Source organism: Podarcis cretensis (assembly GCF_951804945.1).
Source record: "Podarcis cretensis genome assembly, chromosome: 2".
Classification (NCBI taxonomy): Eukaryota; Metazoa; Chordata; class Lepidosauria; order Squamata; family Lacertidae; genus Podarcis; species Podarcis cretensis.
Genome location: NC_137171.1, coordinates 119,987,402 through 120,007,047, shown reverse-complemented (window position 1 = coordinate 120,007,047; position 19,646 = coordinate 119,987,402). Strand labels below are relative to the sequence as shown.

The window sequence follows — 19,646 nt, the reverse complement described above, 5'->3', positions numbered from 1 at the left end:
TATGTGGTGTGGGAAAAGCTATAAGAACAAGACGTCCCTTGTTATTCATGAAAGAAGTCACACGGGAGAGAAGCCCTATAAATGTGAGGAATGTGGAAGAAGCTTCAGTCGTAAGTCAATCCTTGCCACGCACCAAGTAACCCACACTAAAGAGAAGCCTTATAAATGTTCAGAATGCGGGCAGAGCTTCAGTAAAAAGTTCAACTTAAACGTACACCAGAGAACCCACACAGGGGAGAGGCCATACAAGTGCTCAGTATGTGGCAAGAGTTACCTTACTCAACCCAACCTTACGGTGCATCAAAGAATCCACACGGAAGAGAAGCCTTATAAATGCTCAGAATGTGGGCAGAGCTTCTGTCAAAAGAGCAATTTGAAAGTACACCAGAGAACCCACACCAAAGAGAAGCCTTATAAATGCTCAAAATGTGGGCAGAGCTTCGACAGTAGCATACATCTCAACGAACACCAGAGAACCCATGAAGTGGAGAAAACATACAAATGCTCAGAATGCGGAGAGAGCTTCAGGTGCAGCACCTCCCTTATGGAACATCAGAGAATTCATGGAGGAGAGGAGCCAGATTTTGGCCTCAGCCATGCTTCTGAACCAAGTCTTGTTGAACATAACGTGACCCACCCTGAAAAGAAATGTTTTGTATGTTCCATTTGTTCCAGAACATTTGGGTGCAGCGGAAGCCTTGGGTTACACCAACTGAAGCATAAATAGGAGACATCGCAGAGCTTCTCTGGCTGCAGCAAAACCCTTTTTTAAATATTCAATTAATCAGCACAAGACAATTCCCACAAAATAGCCCACAAGTCTGGGGAAAGATTTTATGATAGTGCACTCATTTCACGTCAGTTTAATCGGCACAAGACAGCAATGGAGAGGCAGAGAAATGTTGCAAATGCTTCTGTTTCTCCATTCTTCTACTTCAGTGTACCAATCACTGTTAATTCTTTTTAAATGCATGTTTTACTTGGCACTTGCTTCTATAAGTATTTTAATGTGTTTGCTGTATTCACGAATAAATTTTGTACGTTTTTACCCCTTTTGCTTTTCTTTTTATTACTCTCGCTCCCTGTCAAGGTTGCAGTTTTAAACATACTGTAACAACATTTATTAAACAGCTTTTCTCATCGCACATGGCTGTAAAACCTCTGGCCTGTGGGCCAATCTGTCTTCCCCAAGCCATGCCTTCTTATTTTTAATGTGGAAAATGTATATGAAAGTAAATTTTGGATTTAAATTTTAAAAGAGAACAAGAAGGCTAGGAATCAAAATGCAAGAGGAGAGAGAGGGAACCTTTCTCACTCAGCTGCCTGGCTGCTGGTCTTGGCTCAGTTTTCCTCCCTGTGAACTTCATTTCCCAGCAGCCTTTGTAAATCCCTCAGAAACAATCAGCAGCTGGCCCCATTTACCTGAGCATGTGCACAGCTGGGGGAGAAGAAGTCTGGGATGCAAGAGGCGAGTCCTAAATTCGGCATCACCTGTCTAGAGCTCAAGAGAAAACATCGTGAGATCCTGTAGGACAAGCTTAACATAGAGTTCCCATTTCTGCTCTGCTTCCTGGGTGCTGACATCCTAGTTTTTAATCTTCCACCCCCAGAGTGAGTGCTGCATTGGGGCTGGATAGTAGAGCCATTTTCCTTTCTACTTTCCTGGGTGAGTTGAAGGGATTCTTTCATTTCTTCAGAGGAGAATGGAAGCTGAATCTGGGAGGTGCCTAGTGGTGGGAGCGGAATTTGGTGAGGAAAGTGTTGTTCCAACAGGCAACAGACTTTGGTTCAAACCCACAATGTTAAGAAGAAAAGGGCGTTACTGTACAGGTTTCCAAACTTTGCATGTTGGTGACAACGCCTTTTAGACATGCATCATTTTTCGACGCAGCAATTCAGGTTTTTCTAGCAAACTGCAGGTTAAACTAACCCCTTTCCAGCCCCAGGAGGAGCATGGGGAGAATTCACACAATATACCTACATACTTCAGCCAACACATTATTGCGTGGCAACACACAATTTAGAATGCTCTGGGTTAATGTATCTGGGAGTGGGAGGCGGAAGGAGGGGCTTTCCCAAGTTTAGTTTCAGTTTCAGTTTCAGTTTCCCTTCTTTCTTGCTTCATCATCTTCCGTAAAGGAGATTTTGCATTCAATGTTTCCTTATTTGGAGGTGTCCTTGAAGCAGGAATATTAGGTTTGGAGACCACACTGCTGGGGAGCTGGTACCTCGGGTTAAGTACTTATTTCGTTCCAGAGGTCTATTCTTAACCTGAAACTGTTCTTAACCTGAAGCACCACTTTAGCTAATGGGGCCTCCCGCTGCTGCCGGAGCACGATTTCTATTATCATCTTGAAGCAAAGTTCTTAACCCGAGGTACTATTTCTGGGTTAGCGGAGTCTGTAACCTGAAGCATATGTATACCGAGGTACCACAGTACATGCACAAATAGATGGGGGTCATGGTGTAGTGTTTGGAGGAAATCTGCTTAACGCAGGCATCCCCAAACTCGTCTCTCCAGATGTTTTTTGGGACTACAATTCCCATCATCCCTGACCACTGGTCCTGTTAGCTAGGGATGGTGGGAGTTGTAGAGTCCCAAAACATCTGGAGGGCCAAATTTGGGGATGCCTGGCTTAATGCGAGGCCCTTCCTTATAGCTCTCTGGGTATGGGAATATCCCTAATATCTTAGGTGTCTCCATTACATATCCCGCATTCTCTTACAGAGTTGAGAGACCTGTATCTGTGACCCATGGAGGACCATGACTCTATGAATCCCCACTGGCAGTGCTTTTTTGCGGGAGACGCAGAGGTACGCATACCCCTAAACATTTTGCGAATCCAAGTCTGGCCTCATTACGGGGCAGTATTTCAATATGAGTAGGAAAATGAAAGTACCCCTAAACATTTTTCAAGGAAAAAAGCACTGCTTACCAGTATGAGGAACCGGGGGCCGTCGAAGTCATGCTCTCCTTCCAGGTGAAATAATTAGGAAGCAGAGGCCAATGGCCCATCTAGTCCAGCATCCCGTTCTCTCAGTGGCCAAACTGATGCCTGTGGGGAAACATGCAAGCACAAGAGCTCTCTCCTCTTCTGTGGTCCCCCAAAACTCATATTCAGACGCATTACCTCCTCTGACTGGGGAGACAGAACAGAGCCGTCAAGGCTACTAGCTGTTGACAGCCTTCACTTCCATTAATAATAATAATAATAATAATAATAAATAAATAAATAAATAATAATTCATTTGTACCCCGCCCATCTGACTTGGGTTCCCTAGCCATTCTGAGCGGCTTCCAACAAAGATTAAAAAAACATTAAAATGCCACACATTAATAACTGCCGTAAACAGGGCTGCCTTCAGATGTCTTCTAAATGTCAGGTACTTGTTTATCTCTTTGACATCTGGTGGGAGGGCGTTCCACAGGGCGGGTGCCACTACCAAGAAGGCCCTCTGCCTGGTTCCCTGTAGCTTTGCTTCTCACAGGGAAGGAACCGCCAGAAGGCCCTCAGCCCTGGACCTCAGCATCCGGGCAGAATGATTGGGGTGGAGACGCTCCTTCAGGTATACTGGGCTGAGGCCAATCATATTTTAAAGGGATATAAATTGGTGGGCGTTTAGTTACCACTGGCTGTTATGCTGCCAGAGGGTTGGTTGTGGGGCCAAGGGTTGAGCTCTGTGGCAGACCCAGCCACTTACTACCAATTAATAGTGCAGTGGACTCACCCCGCTAACTGCCCCCCATTAAATATAGCGCACACTCTTCATTGTATGCCAATTGCACGAATTTCTACAATTAAGCAGAGTTTGTCTTGTGAGGGTCTAGTGTGAGGGAAAACGTAGTAGATTAGAGTCTCGGGCAGCACTTGCTCAAACACACGTGAAAAGTTCTATTAAACTAAAAGAAGTTTGTGAAATAAAGCGGGTCAGGAAATCCATTCTTTCCAGTAAAAGTTAACTTTCATAAAGATGCCACAGGCTTAAACATAATGCTCTAGGCACCGCTCTTCTTAAACTTTGGTACACTTCAGTTAGATGTTTAGGTTCTAGAAGAGGTGGTAAAATGCTCGGTTCAGTTTCTGCTACTTAGTTATGACAGGTGGTTCAGTTAAATACATTTAATACAGCACAGCTTCCTTTGCAGATTAATACTCTGGACCGTGAGTGAGGGGCACTTTTCTTTAGTTACATACTCCCTTAATCATCTCATTCCTGAGGTATTCCAAATGGAATAATAGACCCAGGGGATTCCCTCAGCCCTTGTGACTGGTTTAGGAGTCTTCTTTACCTAGAAGAACTCGAGACCCATGGAGTCTGTATTCCCACAGCTTTTCCCTCTCCTGGCTCAGTCTCAGCCCTTCCAGAACATTCCTGCCTGTATACATTTCCCAGACCCTCAACACTTTCTCCCTATATGTAAAGCTGTGAGGCTCTGTCCTCTTGCTAACATCCTCAGTGTGGATGTTCAACTCAAATATGAACCAGTTCTCCATCAAATCCTATCCTGAACCCTATCCCTCAACCTGAACCCACTCTAACATCTCCAATCAAATCCTGTCCATCTTCTCAAATCCAGCCCTATCTAACTCTCTTCCTCAGAAATGGCTCATTTTATTTTCCCTCCAAAAGTGATGCTCCTCCCCCCTCGGTGTCTAGTTGACTCTGTAGCCAATCAGCGAAAGGCTCCAGCCCTCTGGTGGAATTTCTTGGGAACTGCACGATCAGACTCTAGTATGGCTCGGCTGGCCATCACACGCCCTGTCCCTCTGCTGGTTGAGAAGGCCATGTGCAGGCCACAGTAGACTAGACAGGGCTGCCTCTTTCATATTGTTTTATCTAACCCTCAACAAAGGATTCCACATGTCTTCAGGGTCTGGAGGTCCTGGAGAGCGCTGGGGCACCTGCCTCAAAATAGCTGCTATGGTGGGTTGGAAAAGCAAGACACTTTGGGGGGCATTAATACTGTGAGCCCCTCCATCGGAGCTCAGGTTGCTTAGATGTGTAAATAAACCATCTATCATCAACATACCACAGTCTCAGCTGTCCCTCATTCTGAGGAAACCAAGCCCTCGGTAGGCGCATGGAACCCCTGGGAATACTGCACCACTTGGAGATTGGGTGTATCTGCAATAAATGGGCACACCTTAAATGTGTGGTGTGAACAAACGCAGCCCTAATTTCTCACTTGCAGAGGGTGAGTGAAAAAAAGATGGTGTGGGCTGTTGCTCCAGCTATTGAAAGGATTCCTTTCTGCTGTTTCAGTTGATACCGGAGGAGAAGGAAGAGGAGACTGCAAATCTCCCTGATGCAGGCCAGGCTCCAGTTTTAGTTGAGCAGAGGCAGCTACAGGAGGAAAACAAGGAGAACCAGGAGGGCAGGATTGTAGGCAAGTTCCGTCCTCCCCTACCCCTTTGCCCTCCCCCCCACTTGACTAAAGCCCCTCCCTTTTATATCTCACCTCTTTGTATATCCCCCCCACCACAGTTCACCTGTGTCAGCCACCTGTTCCTCATGCAGCATTTGGCATGGCCACCTACTGGTCACCACATGAACTGCAGAGCGTGATAATATCTTACATTCTTATTTATCTAGGAAGGCAAGAAAATCAGGAATTGTGCCAATGCATTCACAATAAGTGATTTTGTTTCATAAGAAAATAAATCCCTGACCCAGGTTATACAAGCACTTGTATCCTAATTGTTCCCCCAAAGCATGCAAACCAATGAACACATCAAATTTCAGCAGTATACTGTTGTTTAATTCCAGTAAAGGGATGCAGGTGGCGCTGTGGGTTAAACCACAGAGCCTAGGACTTGACGATCAGAAGGTTGGTGGTTCGAATCCCTGCGACGGGGTGAGCTCCCGTTGCTTGGACCCTGCTTCTGCCAACCTTGCAGTTCGAAAGCACGTCAAAGTGCAAGTAGATAAATAGGTACTGGTGCAGCGGGAAGGAAAACAGCCTTTCTATACGCTGCTCTGGTTCTCCAGAAGCAGCTTAAGTCATGTTGGCCACATAACCTGGAAGCTGTACGTCGGCCAATAAAGCGAGATGAGCCCAGAGTCGGTCACGACTGGACCTAATGGTCAGGGGTCCCTTTACATTTACCTAATTCCAGTAAGCTACCAGTAATTCTTAAGTCATTAATATTCCCTTCAATCTCTTAAACTCCTGCTTTAGAGGAAAGGAAAGATCTGCTGGGCAAGGTGTCTTTCAGCAGCATATTCTAACAGACATAGGGGGAAATAAATAACTCGCACTATGGGAGATAGCCAATTTCAATGAATGAAATGACACATTTAGTGGAGAGCCAACGGAAGCTTTCCTTCTCCTCTGGGGTCCCATCAAGACTTTCCCCCCCTTTATTTTAGCAGATGATATGCAGGTAACTGAGAATGAAGGAGAACGTTCTGCGATGTTCTCAACGGGGCTTGAGGTCAAAGAGATGAACGAGAATGTTATGCAGAGAACTCAGGTGGAAGACAGACACTATCAATGTAGCCAATGTGGAAAAAGCTTCAAACACAAGTCAAACTTTTATGCACACCAAAGAGTTCACACAGGAGAGGCCCCCTATTTATGTATGTGGTGTGGGAAAAGCTATAAGACCAGCTCATCCCTTGTTCTGCATGAAAGAAGTCACACAGGAGAGAAGCCCTATAAATGTGAGGAATGTGGAAGAAGCTTCAGTTGTAAGTCAAACCTTGCCTCGCACCAAGTAACCCACACTAAAGAGAAGCCTTATAAATGCTCAGAATGCGGGCAGAGCTTCAGTCAAAAGTTCAACTTGAAAGTACACCAGAGAACCCACACAGGGGAGAGGCCATACAAATGCTCAGAATGTGGCAAGAGTTACCTTACTCAACCCAACCTTACAGTGCATCAAAGAATCCACACAAAAGAGAAGCCTTTTCAATGTGAAAAATGTGGGAAGAGCTTCAATCAAAAGTGCACTCTGAACGTACACCAGAGAACCCACACAGGGGAGAGGCCATACAAATGCTCAGAATGTGGGCAGAGCTTCAATCAAAAGTGCACTCTGAACGTACACCAGAGAATCCACTCAGGGGAGAGGCCACACAAATGCTCAGAATGTGGCAAGAATTTCATTACCCGATCCAACCTTAGGCTGCATCAAAGAATCCACATGAAAGAGAAGCCCTATAAATGCTCAGAATGTGGGCAGAGCTTCGAGGGTAGAACACATCTCAACGCACACCAGAGAACCCATGAAGTGGAGAAAACATACAAATGCTCAAAATGCAACAAGGACTTTTCTTCTCCGCTTGATCTCATTAAACATAACAGGATCCACATTGAAAAAGGACCTCACAAATGCTCAGAATGCGGAGAGAGCTTCAGGTGCAGCACCTCCCTTATGGAACATCAGAGAATTCATGGAGGAGAGGAGCCAGATTTTGGCCTGAGCCATGCTTCTGAACCAAGTCTTGTTGAGCATAATGTAACCCGCCCTAAAAAGAAATGTTTCATATGTTCCATTTGTTCCAGAACATTTGGGTGCAGCGGAAGCCTTGGGTTACACCAACTGAAGCATAAATAGGAGACATCGCAGAGCTTCTCAGGCTGAAGCAAAACCCTTTTTAAAATACCCAATTAATCAGCACAAGACAATTCCCACAAAATAACCCACAAATGTGGGGAAAGCTTTTATGATAGCGCACTCATTTCACGTCAGTTTAATCGGCACAAGACAGCAATGGAGAGGCAGAGAAATGTTGCAAATGCTTCTCTTTCTCCATTCTTCTACTTCAGTGTACCAATCACTGTTAATTCTTTTTAAATGCATGTTTTACTTGGCACTTGCTTCTATAAGTATTTTAATGTGTTTGTTGTATTCACGAATAAATTTTGTAGCTTTTTACCCCATTTGCTTCTCTTTTTATTACTCTCGCCTCCTGTCAAGGTTGCAGTTTTAAACATACTGTAACAACGTTTATTAAACAGCTTTTCTCATTGCACATGGCTGTAAAACCTCTGGCCTGTGGGCCAATCTGTCTTCCCCAAGCCATGCCTTCTTATTTTTAATGTTCCTATTTGGAAAATATATATGAAAATAAATTTTGGATTTAAATTTTAAAAGAGAACAGGAAGGCTAGGAATCAAAATGCAAGAGGGAACCTTTCTCTCTCAGCTGCCTGCTTGATGGTCTTGGCTCAGTTTTCCTCCCTGTGAACTTCATTTCCCAGCAGCCTTTGCAAATCCCTCAGAAACAATCAGCAGCTGGCCCCATTTACCTGAGCATGTGCACAGCTGGGGGAGAAGAAGTCTGGGATGCAAGAGGCGAGTCCTAAATTCGGCATCACCTGTCTAGAGCTCAAGAGAAAACATCATGAGATCCTGTAGGACAAGCTTAACATAGAGTTCCCATTTCTGCTCTGCTTCCTGGGTGCTGACATCCTAGTTTTTAATCTTCCACCCCCAGAGTGAGTGCTGCATTGGGGCTGGATAGTAGAGCCATTTTCCTTTCTACTTTCCTGGGTGAGTTGAAGGGATTCTTTCATTTCTTCAGAGGAGAATGGAAGCTGAATCTGGGAGGTGCCTAGTGGTGGGAGCGGAATTTGGTGAGGAAAGTGTTGTTCCAACAGGCAACAGACTTTGGTTCAAACCCACAATGTTAAGAAGAAAAGGGCGTTACTGTACAGGTTTCCAAACTTTGCATGTTGGTGACAACGCCTTTTAGACATGCATCATTTTTCGACGCAGCAATTCAGGTTTTTCTAGCAAACTGCAGGTTAAACTAACCCCTTTCCAGCCCCAGGAGGAGCATGGGGAGAATTCACACAATATACCTACATACTTCAGCCAACACATTATTGCGTGGCAACACACAATTTAGAATGCTCTGGGTTAATGTATCTGGGAGTGGGAGGCGGAAGGAGGGGCTTTCCCAAGTTTAGTTTCAGTTTCAGTTTCAGTTTCCCTTCTTTCTTGCTTGATCATCTTCCGTAAAGGAACTTTTGCATTCAGTGTTTCCTTTGTTAGAGGTGTCCTTGAAGCAGGAATATTAGGTTTGGAGACCACACTGCTGGGGAGCTGAACCTCAGAGTCCCTGCCAGGAAGCAGCAGCATCCTTAGGAGTAGGTGAACTTTGCCGGTGTAAAAAAAAAATGACCTCATTAATGCCATACTTTTAAAGGTACCTCTTTAAACAGTCCTGGCTCCCTCCAAGCATTCTTTCATTCATTCATTCATTTTACTAATGTATATACCACTTGATACAGCAAAATACTGAAGCAGTTCACACAATGTACAATGATTCCATCACAAGCCAAAAGCAAGTACAGATTGTCAAAATACAGTAAGAACCAATCAATCAAAATATTAAGACTGGAATAATGCCTGTGGTCTATTACAATGCTTCTTTAGATAAAGGCATAGGGCCCATATTTATTTATTTATTTTTATAAATTTTTTATTAAGAATTTTGTTAATACAATAAAGAAAAAAAGACAGAATAAACAGACAACAAACAAAAAATAAAACAAACATAAAATTATACATCTTATAATAACCATCTTTTCTTCATTTTTTCCTTTTGGACTTCCTCACATCTCTCGCTCCTACATTCCAAGTTAATAAAACTTTAGCCAGCAACTTATCACCTTATTTTCATTCTTATTGTACACAATTCCAATATTTTATCCATAACTTTAAATATTTTTATCAAAATCCTGAATACCTAGTTTTAACATGATATTCATTCAAAATTTATCTTTCTCATGAAATTCACTCATTCTCATAATCTTTTCGGCTAACTTTATGGTGCCCTGTTGTTTTCAAATCTCTCATCCTTCTTAACACTCATATAATTTACAATGTTTTTGAAGATAGTCCTTAAATTTCTTCCAATCCTCCTCCACTGCTTCTTCTCCCAGGTCTCGGATTCTGCCGGTCATTTCTGCTAACTCCATGTAGTCCATCAGTTGCATCTGCCATTCTTTCTTTCTTTTTTTTCTTTTTATAAAATTTTTATTAGGTTTTCACATTTTATACACCACACACAACAAAAACAAAAACAAAAACAAAACATATATAATTTCATACTCTTACTTTCTTTACCCTCTTTCCTTGACTTCCCCCACCCCCTCTTCATACATCCCAATTCCAATAATTAATTCAGCAAGTTCTTATCTCTCATCTTTAACATATTATTATTATTTTTAAAACTTAACTCTTTTTACTTATCCACATTTAACTTATCCAATTCTCTTGTAAACATTAAATCTTTTTTCTAAGGTCGACCTAATTTCTCTCCCACGAATTTCTCCCTTTATATTTTAATTAATTATATGTCATAATGGCCAAATACAAAAATCATAAAATTTTAAAATTCTGTTCTCCCCTCCCTCCCTACCCCGGTTTCCATCCCTTATGTCCACAGAAACAGTTCCTAGCCCGGATTCCTCACATCCGAGGCCTTCAAGTCTCTGTCAGTCTCTCTCCGCCGATTTTGTTGGTAACCCTTTTTGTTGGTCCTCAGGTCTCAAAGGAGTTCAGTCGCAGTCACACCAAGTTTTCTTCCATCCAAAATACTTAAAAGCAGTTGCTGCAAAAGGTCAGCTGCTCTCCCATACTCAAAGAGGAAGTCCCAATCATATTTCTTTATTCTTTTAAATTCCAGTATTCCAGATACTCCAGGGACTTCCTCCTTCATCTTTCTCATCTTTCGCAGATTTGTAATCCGAAGATCTTCTTCTTTATTTCCTGACAATATAGGCTTCTGATTGGTATTTTCCTTTTCCGCTCCTTCTTTCCTCTCCACCTGTTCCAAAAATGTCTCTTCTGGTTCAGCTGCAGATTTCTTATTAGTCAAATCCTTTATGCATTCAGCAGAGTTGTTTGTTTTAGAATTCAAGGTCATAAGTTCTTTGTTCATAGCCGTACTCTGCTCTTGCAGGATTCCCACGAGAAAAAACATTTTTTCTATCTCTGCCAGTAATTTTCCCTCTGCAGCCATTGTAATGTCTCTAGTTCCCCCTAGGGGGATTCCAATTACTTGATAGTCCTTTTCCAACAGTCCGTTACTTATTGTTTATAGCTACGTTGTTTCCAACCACCTCAGTTCAAATGCAACACTTTTAATTCAGAGAGTTATTAAGTAACAAAGTTCTTAACTTTAACCGCCCGTTTGACAGCTCCTTTGACAGCTGTCAAACTCCTTATTCTTTTTCCTCCGGCTTACGCACAGGACACTCCCGGGTTCGGGGGGGGGGGTTTACACAAAAGCTTCCAAAATTCCTCACTTTCTCTCCAGCACAAAGACTTCTTCTGTCAAATTCATTGAAGTATCTTTTATCTGACACCAAAAACAATACTCTCCACCTTAGTTCTCCAATCCTTGCTTTAGATCGTTTGTAGGTAGGGGGGGTGCGGACTTCCCTTTAGCACATCCCCCGATTGTACCGAATTCAAAGGTATAAATTTTAAAGTCCAGATTCCAATCTACTCACGGGTTGTTTATTTTCCAGTCCGAATTTTGGGAAAAAAGTCAGCGCTCTCCGGCCATGGCTCGCGGCTACGCTCCACTGAAGTAGCGGTCTACTCACAGCACCACGCCGCTCCCCGTACCCTCTCCGTAGCCTTTAAAAAGGCTCTTCGTGGGTCGGGGAAGGCGCTTAAAGGTGCCCGCCGAATCACCAAGTCCGCAGGCTTCCGCGCCTGCGGTTTCTAAGGGTCCCCGCGTCGCCGGCGCGGTAAGACCCTTCCTCAGCAGAGCCGATTCCCTCCGGAGCTCGGAGGGAATCCGCCATTAATCCGATCGCGCTAACCCGGAAGTCTGCAAAGAGGTGCATCTGCCATTCTTCCAGCATGGGCAAATCTTAAGTTTTCCAATGTTTAGCGACAAGTATCCTTGCTGCTGTTGTTGCATACATAAATAATGTTTGGTCCTTCTTTAACACCCTCTGGCCAACAATGCCCAAAAGGAAGACCTCTGGTTTCTTGGGAAAGGTATACTTAAATACCTTTTTCAGCTCATTATATATCATTTCCCAGAAGGCCTTAACCCTAGGGCAAGTCCACCAGAGGTGAAAGAATGTTCCTTCAGTTTCCTTGCATTTCCAACACTTGTTATCTGGCAGGTGATATATTTTAGCTAGCTTGACTGGGGTCATGTACCACCTATATATCATTTTCATAATATTTTCTTTCAAGGCATTACATGCCGTAAACTTCATACCGGTAGTCCATAACTTTTCCCAGTCAGCAAACATAATATTATACCCAATGTCCTGTGCCCATTTTATCATAGCTGATTTAACCGTTTCATCCTGTGTATTGCACCTCAGCAGCAAGTTATACATTCTTGAAAGTAATTTAGTCTTAGGTTCTAACAGTTCTGTTTCCAATTTCGATTTTTCCTCTTGGAATCCTAACTTTTTATCCAATTTAAAAGCCTCATTAATCTGAGCGTAATGTAACCAATCTCGCACTTTATCTTTAAGTTTCTCCATACTCTGCAATCTCCAATTGTCTCCATCTCTTTCTAATATTTCCCAATATTTCGGCCATTTGACCTCCATATTGGGTCTTTTCACAGCCTTAGCTTCCATAGGTGATAACCACCTTGGGGTCTTGTTTTCTAATAAGTCTTTATATTTTATCCAGACATTGAACACTGCTTTCCTTACAATATGGTTCTTGAAATTCTTGTGAATCTTAACCTTGTCATACCACAGATACGCATGCCATCCAAAAGCATTGTTAAATCCTTCCAAGTCTAAAACATCAGTGTTTTCAAGAAGCAGCCAATCTTTCAACCAGCAGAAAGCTGCTGATTCATAATACAACCTTAAGTCTGGCAGGGCAAACCCCCCTCTTTGTTTAGCATCAGTTAATATTTTAAACTTAATTCTGGGCTTTTTGCCCTGCCAGACAAATTTAGAGATATCTCTTTGCCACCTCCCGAAACACTCCATTTTATCCACAATCTGTAAAGTCTGAAAAAGAAACAACATCCTTGGCAATACGTTCATTTTTATAGCAGCAATTCGGCCCAACAAGGAAAGTTTCAGTCTTGACCAACTTTCTAAATCCCTCTTAATTTCTGACCAACACTTTTCATAATTGTCCTTAAATAGATTCAGATTCTTTGCTGTTATGTTCACCCCTAGATATTTTACTTTTTTAACCACCTTTAACTCTGTCTCTTTCTGAAACCTTTCTGACTCTGAAGCTGTTAAATTTTTTTCCAATACCTTAGTTTTTTGTTTATTTAGTTTAAATCCCGCCACCCGACCAAACTCTTGAATCAGTTGTAAAGCCCTTTTCGTACTAGATTCTGGCTCCTGTAGGGTCAAAACTAGGTCATCTGCAAAAGCCTTAAGTTTATACTGCTTCGCTCCGACCTGAATTCCTTCCACCAACCGGTCCCCTCTAATCATATTCAAGAGCACTTCCAGGACCGAAATAAATAACAGAGGGGAAATAGGGCAACCTTGTCGTGTTCCTTTTTCAATTTTAAACTCTTCTGTCACCACATTGTTAACTATCAATTTAGCCTTTTGTTCTGAATAGATTGCATCTATCCCATTTTCAAATCCCCGTCCCACTCCCATCCCTTCCAGGTTTTTCTTCATAAACTTCCAAGAGATGTTGTCAAAGGCCTTCTCCGCATCAATAAATATTAACACTGCTCTTGTATTAATATTTGTTTGCAAAAGTTCCAAGATATCAATAATGTTCCTTGTGTTAGCAAACAAATGTCTTCCTGGGAGAAAGCCTGCCTGATCTTTATGGATCACTTCACTTAAAACCTTTTTAAATCTATTTGCTAAAATGTCTGCAAAAATTTTGTAATCCACATTTAGAAGGGAAATGGGGCGGTAATTCTTAAGTTGTATCTTTTCCCATTCAGATTTAGGTATCAATGTGATGAAGGCTTCTTTCCACGTTTCCGGTGCTTTTTTCCCCTCCATAATCTCATTACAAACCTCCATTAGTGGATGTATCAAGTAGTCTTTCAATATCTTATAATATTTGGAGGTAAGCCCATCAGGCCCTGGAGATTTGCCCAATTGCATGTTCTGAATGGCAACTTCGATCTCTTGTCGGGTTATTTTACAATTCAGGGTTGATCTGTTTTCTTGAGACAACATTGGTAATCCATTCTTTATCAGAAATTGTTCTATCTCAACCTCATTTTGCGGCCCTTGAGTATATAGTTGTTTAAAGTATCTTTGGAAGCACTTCCTAATCTCCGCAGGGTTCTGAATATTTCTTCCTTCAATCTCTAGGTTAGTGATCGTGTTTAATTTTTGTCTCTTTTTCAACTGCCATGCTAGCAGTTTTCCACATTTATTTGCCGAGTCGAATGATCTTTGTTTCATTAACTTAACTTTCCACTCCACTTCCTGATTTATCAATTTGGAGTATTGTGCTTGGTAAAATTTAATTTCTTTCAAAATCTCCTTTGACTTCGGTTTCAATCTTAACTTCTTCTCACATTCTTTAATTTTCTCCAAAATCTTATCTTTTTTCTCATTTTGTGCTCTTTTCTTTACAGCGTTCTGTTGTATCAGAAACCCCCTCATAACCGCCTTACTTGCATCCCAGATGATTCTTTTTTCCACCGTGGTGTTCAAATTTATCTCAAAATAGTCCTTCAAAACTTTTTGGGCCTTTTTGATGATCTCCTGGTCTCTAAACAGATTGTCATTCATCTTCCATCATAGGGCCCATATTTAAACCCGTATTTGCGGTTGATCTTAACTACTGCTTGTTCCTTGCAAACTGTATAGAAAGAATACAACGGTACCTTGGGTTAAGTACTTATTTCGTTCCGGAGGTGTATTCTTAACCTGAAGCACCACTTTAGCTAAAGGGGCCTCCCGCTGCCACCGGAGCACGATTTCTATTCTCATCCTGAAGCAAAGTTCTTAACCCGAGGTACTATTTCTGGGTTAGCGGAGTCTGTAACCTGAAGCATATGTAAACCGAGGTACCCCTGTACATGCCGAAATAGATGGGGGGCACGGTGTAGTGTTTGGAGGAAATCTGCTTAACGCAGGCATCCCCAAACTCGGCCCTCCAGATGTTTTTGGGACTACAATTCCCATCATGCCTGACCACTGGTCCTGTTAGCTAGGGATGGTGGGAGTTGTAGTCCCAAAACATCTGGACGGCCAAGTTTGGGGATGCCTGGCTTAACGCGAGCCCTTCCTCATAGCTCTCTGGGTGTGGGAATATCCCTAATATCTTGGGTGTCTCCGTTACATATCCCGCATTCTCTTACAGAGTTGAGAGACCTGTATCTGTGACCCATGGAGGACCATGACTTTATGAATCCTCACTGGCAGTGCTTTTTTGCGGGAGACGCAGAGGTACGCATACCCCTAAACATTTTGTGAATCCATGTTTGGCCTCATTAAGCGGCAGTATTTCAATATGAGTAGGGAAATGAGAGTACCCCTAAACATTTTCAAAGGAAAAAAGCACTGCTTACTGGTATGAAGAACCGGGAGACGTCGAAGTCATGCTCTCCTTCCAGGTGAAATAATTAGGAAGCAGAGGCCAATGGCCCATCTAGTCCAGCATCCTGTTCTCCCAGCGGCCAAACAGATGCCTGTGGGGAAACATGCAAGCACAAGAGCTCTCTCCTCTTCTGTGGTCCCCCAAAACTCATATTCAGACGCATTACCTCCTCTGACTGGGGAGACAGAACAGAGCCGTCATAGCTACTAGCTGTTGACAGCCTTCACTTCCATGAAAATAATGATGATGATGATGATAATAATAGTAATAATAATAATAATAATAATTTATTTGTACCCCGCCCATCTGGCTGGGGTTCCCCAGCCCCTCTGGGTGGCTTCCAACAAATATTAAAAATACATTACAATGTCACACATTAAAAACTTCCCTAAACAGGGCTGCCTTCAGATGTCTTCTAAATGTCAGGTACCTGTTTATCTCTTTGACATCTGATGGGAGGGCGTTCCACAGGGCGGGAGCCACTACCGAGAAGGCCCTCTGCCTGGTTCCCTGTAGCTTTCCTTCTCAATGAGGGAACCGCCAGAATGCCCTCAGCGCTGGACCTCAGCGTCCAGGCAGAACGATGGGGGGGTGAGGAGATTTCACCCCTCCCATACCCAAGAATCTCTTGATGATCTCCTGATGGTCTCTGCTGACTCTCCATTGAGGAGGAGGCGTGTCCTGCTATCTACTTGTTCTGCCCAGCACCACATGTGTGTTTGTGAGAGAGTCAGTCAGTGTATCGGGGAGAGAGAGAGTGTCCTAGAAATAAGGTTGCTGCTAAGAGCAGCTGCAGACTCTCAGTGTAGCATTGATTTATGCTTAGAATATTCAGCTCTGTATATAGTTTTGTATCATAGTTGTAGTTACAGAATAAAAGGAAGATATTTTACAGAGCTGCTCTCCGAGTGGTTTATACTCTGCAAGACTCTGCAAAACTCTGCTGCGCAACGACTGTATTATTGAGACAGTGAATCCGGTGCTCTCAGCTCTAAGCTGTGAGTCCACAGCACTGTGACCTGTTCCTGTGAGAAAGGAGGTCTCTGGTGGTGCTACCCAGCTCGCCTAGCCCAGTCGGGGTTGAGGTGCATGAGTCCAGTTGGTGCACTGGCTCAAGGGCGATGCTGACAGGGGGGAGACGCTCCTTCAGGTATACTGAGCTGAGGCCAATCATATTTTAAAGGGATCTAAATTGGTGGGCATTTAGTTACCACTGGCTGTTAGAGGGTTGGTTGTGGGCCAATGGGTTGAGCTCTGCAACAGACCCACCCACTTACTACCAATTAATAGTGTGGTAGACTCACCCCACTAACTTACCAGATGTCCCCGTTTCCCGGGGACAGTCCCCGGATTTACAAATCAGTCCCCTGACTAAATCCTATCATCCCTATTGAAATTGAAAAGTGTCCCCGGATTCATTGAAAAAAATCTGGCAATCTTATGCTAACTGCCCCCCATTAAATATAGCGCACACTCTTCACTGTACGCCAATTGCACAGATTTCGACAATTAACCACAGTTTGTGCTGTGAGGGAAAACATAGTAGATTAGAGTTTCTGGCAGCACTTGCTCAAACACCCATGAAAGGTTTTATTAAACTAAAAGAAGTTTGTGAAATAAAGCAGATCAGGAAATGCATTCTTTCAAGTAAAAGTTAACTTTTATAAAGATGCCAAAGGCTTAAACATAATGCTCTAGGCACCGCTATTCTTAAACTTTGGTACACTTCAGTTAGATGTTTAGGTTCTAGAAAAGGTGGTAAAATGCTTGGTTCAGTTTCTGCTACTTAGTTATGACAGGTGGTTCAGTTAAATACATTTAATACAGCACAGCTTCCTTTGCAGATTAATACTCTGGACGGTGAGTGAGGGGCACTTTTCTTCAGTTACATACTCTCTTAATCATCTCATTCCTGAGGTGTTCCAAATGGAATAATAGACCCAGGGGATTCCCTCACCCCTTGTGGCTGGTTTAGGAGTCTTCTTTACCTAGAAGAATTTGAGACCCATGGAGTCTGTATTCCCACAGCTTTTCCCTCTTCCTGGCTCAGTCTCAGCCCTTCCAGAACATTCCTGTCTGTTTACATTTCCCAGACCCTCAACACTTTCTCCCTATATGTAAATCTATGAGGCTCTGTCCTCTTGCTAACATCCTCAGTGTGGATGTTCAACTCAAATATGAACCAGTTCTCCATCAAATCCTATCCTGAACCCTATCCCTCAACCTGAACCTGCTCTAACATCTCCAATCAAATCCTGTCCGTCTTCTCTAATCCAGCCCTATCTAACTCTCTCCCTCAGAAATGGCTCCTTTTCTTTTCCCTCCAAAAGTGCTGCTCCCCCCCCCCCTCGGTGTCTAGTTGACTCTGTAGTCAATCAGCGACAGGCTCCAGCCCTCTGGTGGAATTTCTTGGGAACTGCACCACCAGACTCTAGTTACAGATAGGTAGCCGTGTTGGTCTGCCATAGTCAAAACAAAATAAAAAAAATCCTTCCAGTAGCACCTTAAAGACCAACTATGGAAGGCACCACATTGAGCCGCATAAAATGGAAGTCCATCCTCATACCTAGAACTAACTTAGTTGGTCTTTAAGGTGCCACCAGACTCAAGTCTGGCTCTGCTGGCCATCACACGCCCTGACCCTCTAGTGGTTGAGAAGGCCATGTGCAGGCCACAGTAGACTAGATGATGAAGAAGAAGAGTTTGCATTTGATCTCCCGCCTTTCACTCCCTTTAAGGAGTCTCAAAGCGGCTAACATTCTCCTTTCCCTTCCTCCCCCACAACAAACACTCTGTGAGGGGAGTGGGGCTGAGAGACTTCAAAGAAGTGTGACTGGCCCAAGGTCACCCAGCAGCTGCATGTGGAGGAGCGGAGACGCGAACCCGGTTCCCCAGATTACGAGACAACTGCTCTTAACCACTACACCACACTGGCCTCTTCCATATTGTTTTATCTAGCCCTCAACAAGGGATTCCACATGTCTTCAGGGTCTGAAGGTCCTGAAGAGCGCTGGAGGTGCCCACCTCAAAACAACTGCGATGGCGGGTTGGAGAAGCAAGGCCCTTTGGGGGGCATTAATGCTGTGAGCCCCTCCATCGGAGCTCAGGTTGCTTAGATGTGTAAATAAACCATTTATTATCGAGATACCACAGTCTCAGCTGTCCTCATTCTGAGGAAACCGAGCCCTCGGTAGGCGCATGGAACCCCTGGGAATACCGCACCACTTGGAGATTAGGTGTGTGTGCAATAAATGGGCACACCTTAAATGTGTGGTGTGAACAAACGTAGCCCTAATTTCTCACTTGCAGAGGGTGAGTGAAAAATATGGTGTGGACTGTTGCTCCAGCTATTGAAAGGATTCCTTTCTGCTGTTTCAGTTGATACCGGAGGAGAAGGAAGAGGAGGCTGCAAATCTCCCTGATGCAGGCCAGGCTCCAGTTTTAGTTGAGCAGAGGCAGCTGCAGAAGGAAAACAAGGAGAACAAGGAGGGCAGGATTGTAGGCAAGTTCCGTCTTCCCCTACCCATTTGTCCTCCCCTCCCACTTGACTAAAGCCCCTCCCTTTTGTATCTTACCTCCTTGCATATTCCCCCCCCCCGCAGTTCACCTGTGTCAGAAAGCTGTTCCTCATGCTGCAGTTGGCATGGCCACCTACTGGTCACCATATGAACTGCAGAGAGTGATAATGCCTTACATTCTTATTTATCTAGGGAGGCAAGAAAATCAGGAATTGTGCCCATGCATTCACAATTAGTGCTTTTGTTTCATAAGAAAATAAAACCCTGTCCCAGGTTATACAAGCACTTGTATTCTAATTGTTCCACCAGAGCATGTAAACCAATGAACACATCAAATTTCAGCAGTATACTGTTGTTTAATTCCAGTAAAGGGATGTGGGTGGCACTCTGGGTTAAACCACAGAGCCTAGGACTGGCTGATCCGAAGGTTGTTTGGTCCCTGCTCCTGCCAACCTAGCAGTTCGAAAGCACGTCAAAGTGCAAGTAAATAAATAGGTACTGCTGCAGCGGGAAGGTAAACGGCATTTCTATGTGCTGCTCTGGTTCGCCAGAAGCAGCTTAAGTCATGCTGGCCACATAACCCAGAAGATGTACGTCGGCTCCCTCGGCCAATAAAGCCAAATGAGCGCCACAAC

At 43.6% G+C, this 19,646-nt stretch overlaps 1 long non-coding RNA gene across 1 annotated transcript in view; it reads right to left on the bottom strand.

Annotated features, from left to right (window-relative positions):
- LOC307209233 overlaps positions 1–4,729 on the bottom strand; it is a 32,166-nt gene extending 27,437 nt beyond the window's left edge. The window contains exon 1 of the long non-coding RNA XR_013835452.1: positions 4,292–4,729. This is a non-coding gene — a long non-coding RNA (uncharacterized lncRNA). The remainder of the gene's footprint in view (positions 1–4,291) is intronic.
- Between the last annotated feature and the right edge of the window lie 14,917 nt (positions 4,730–19,646).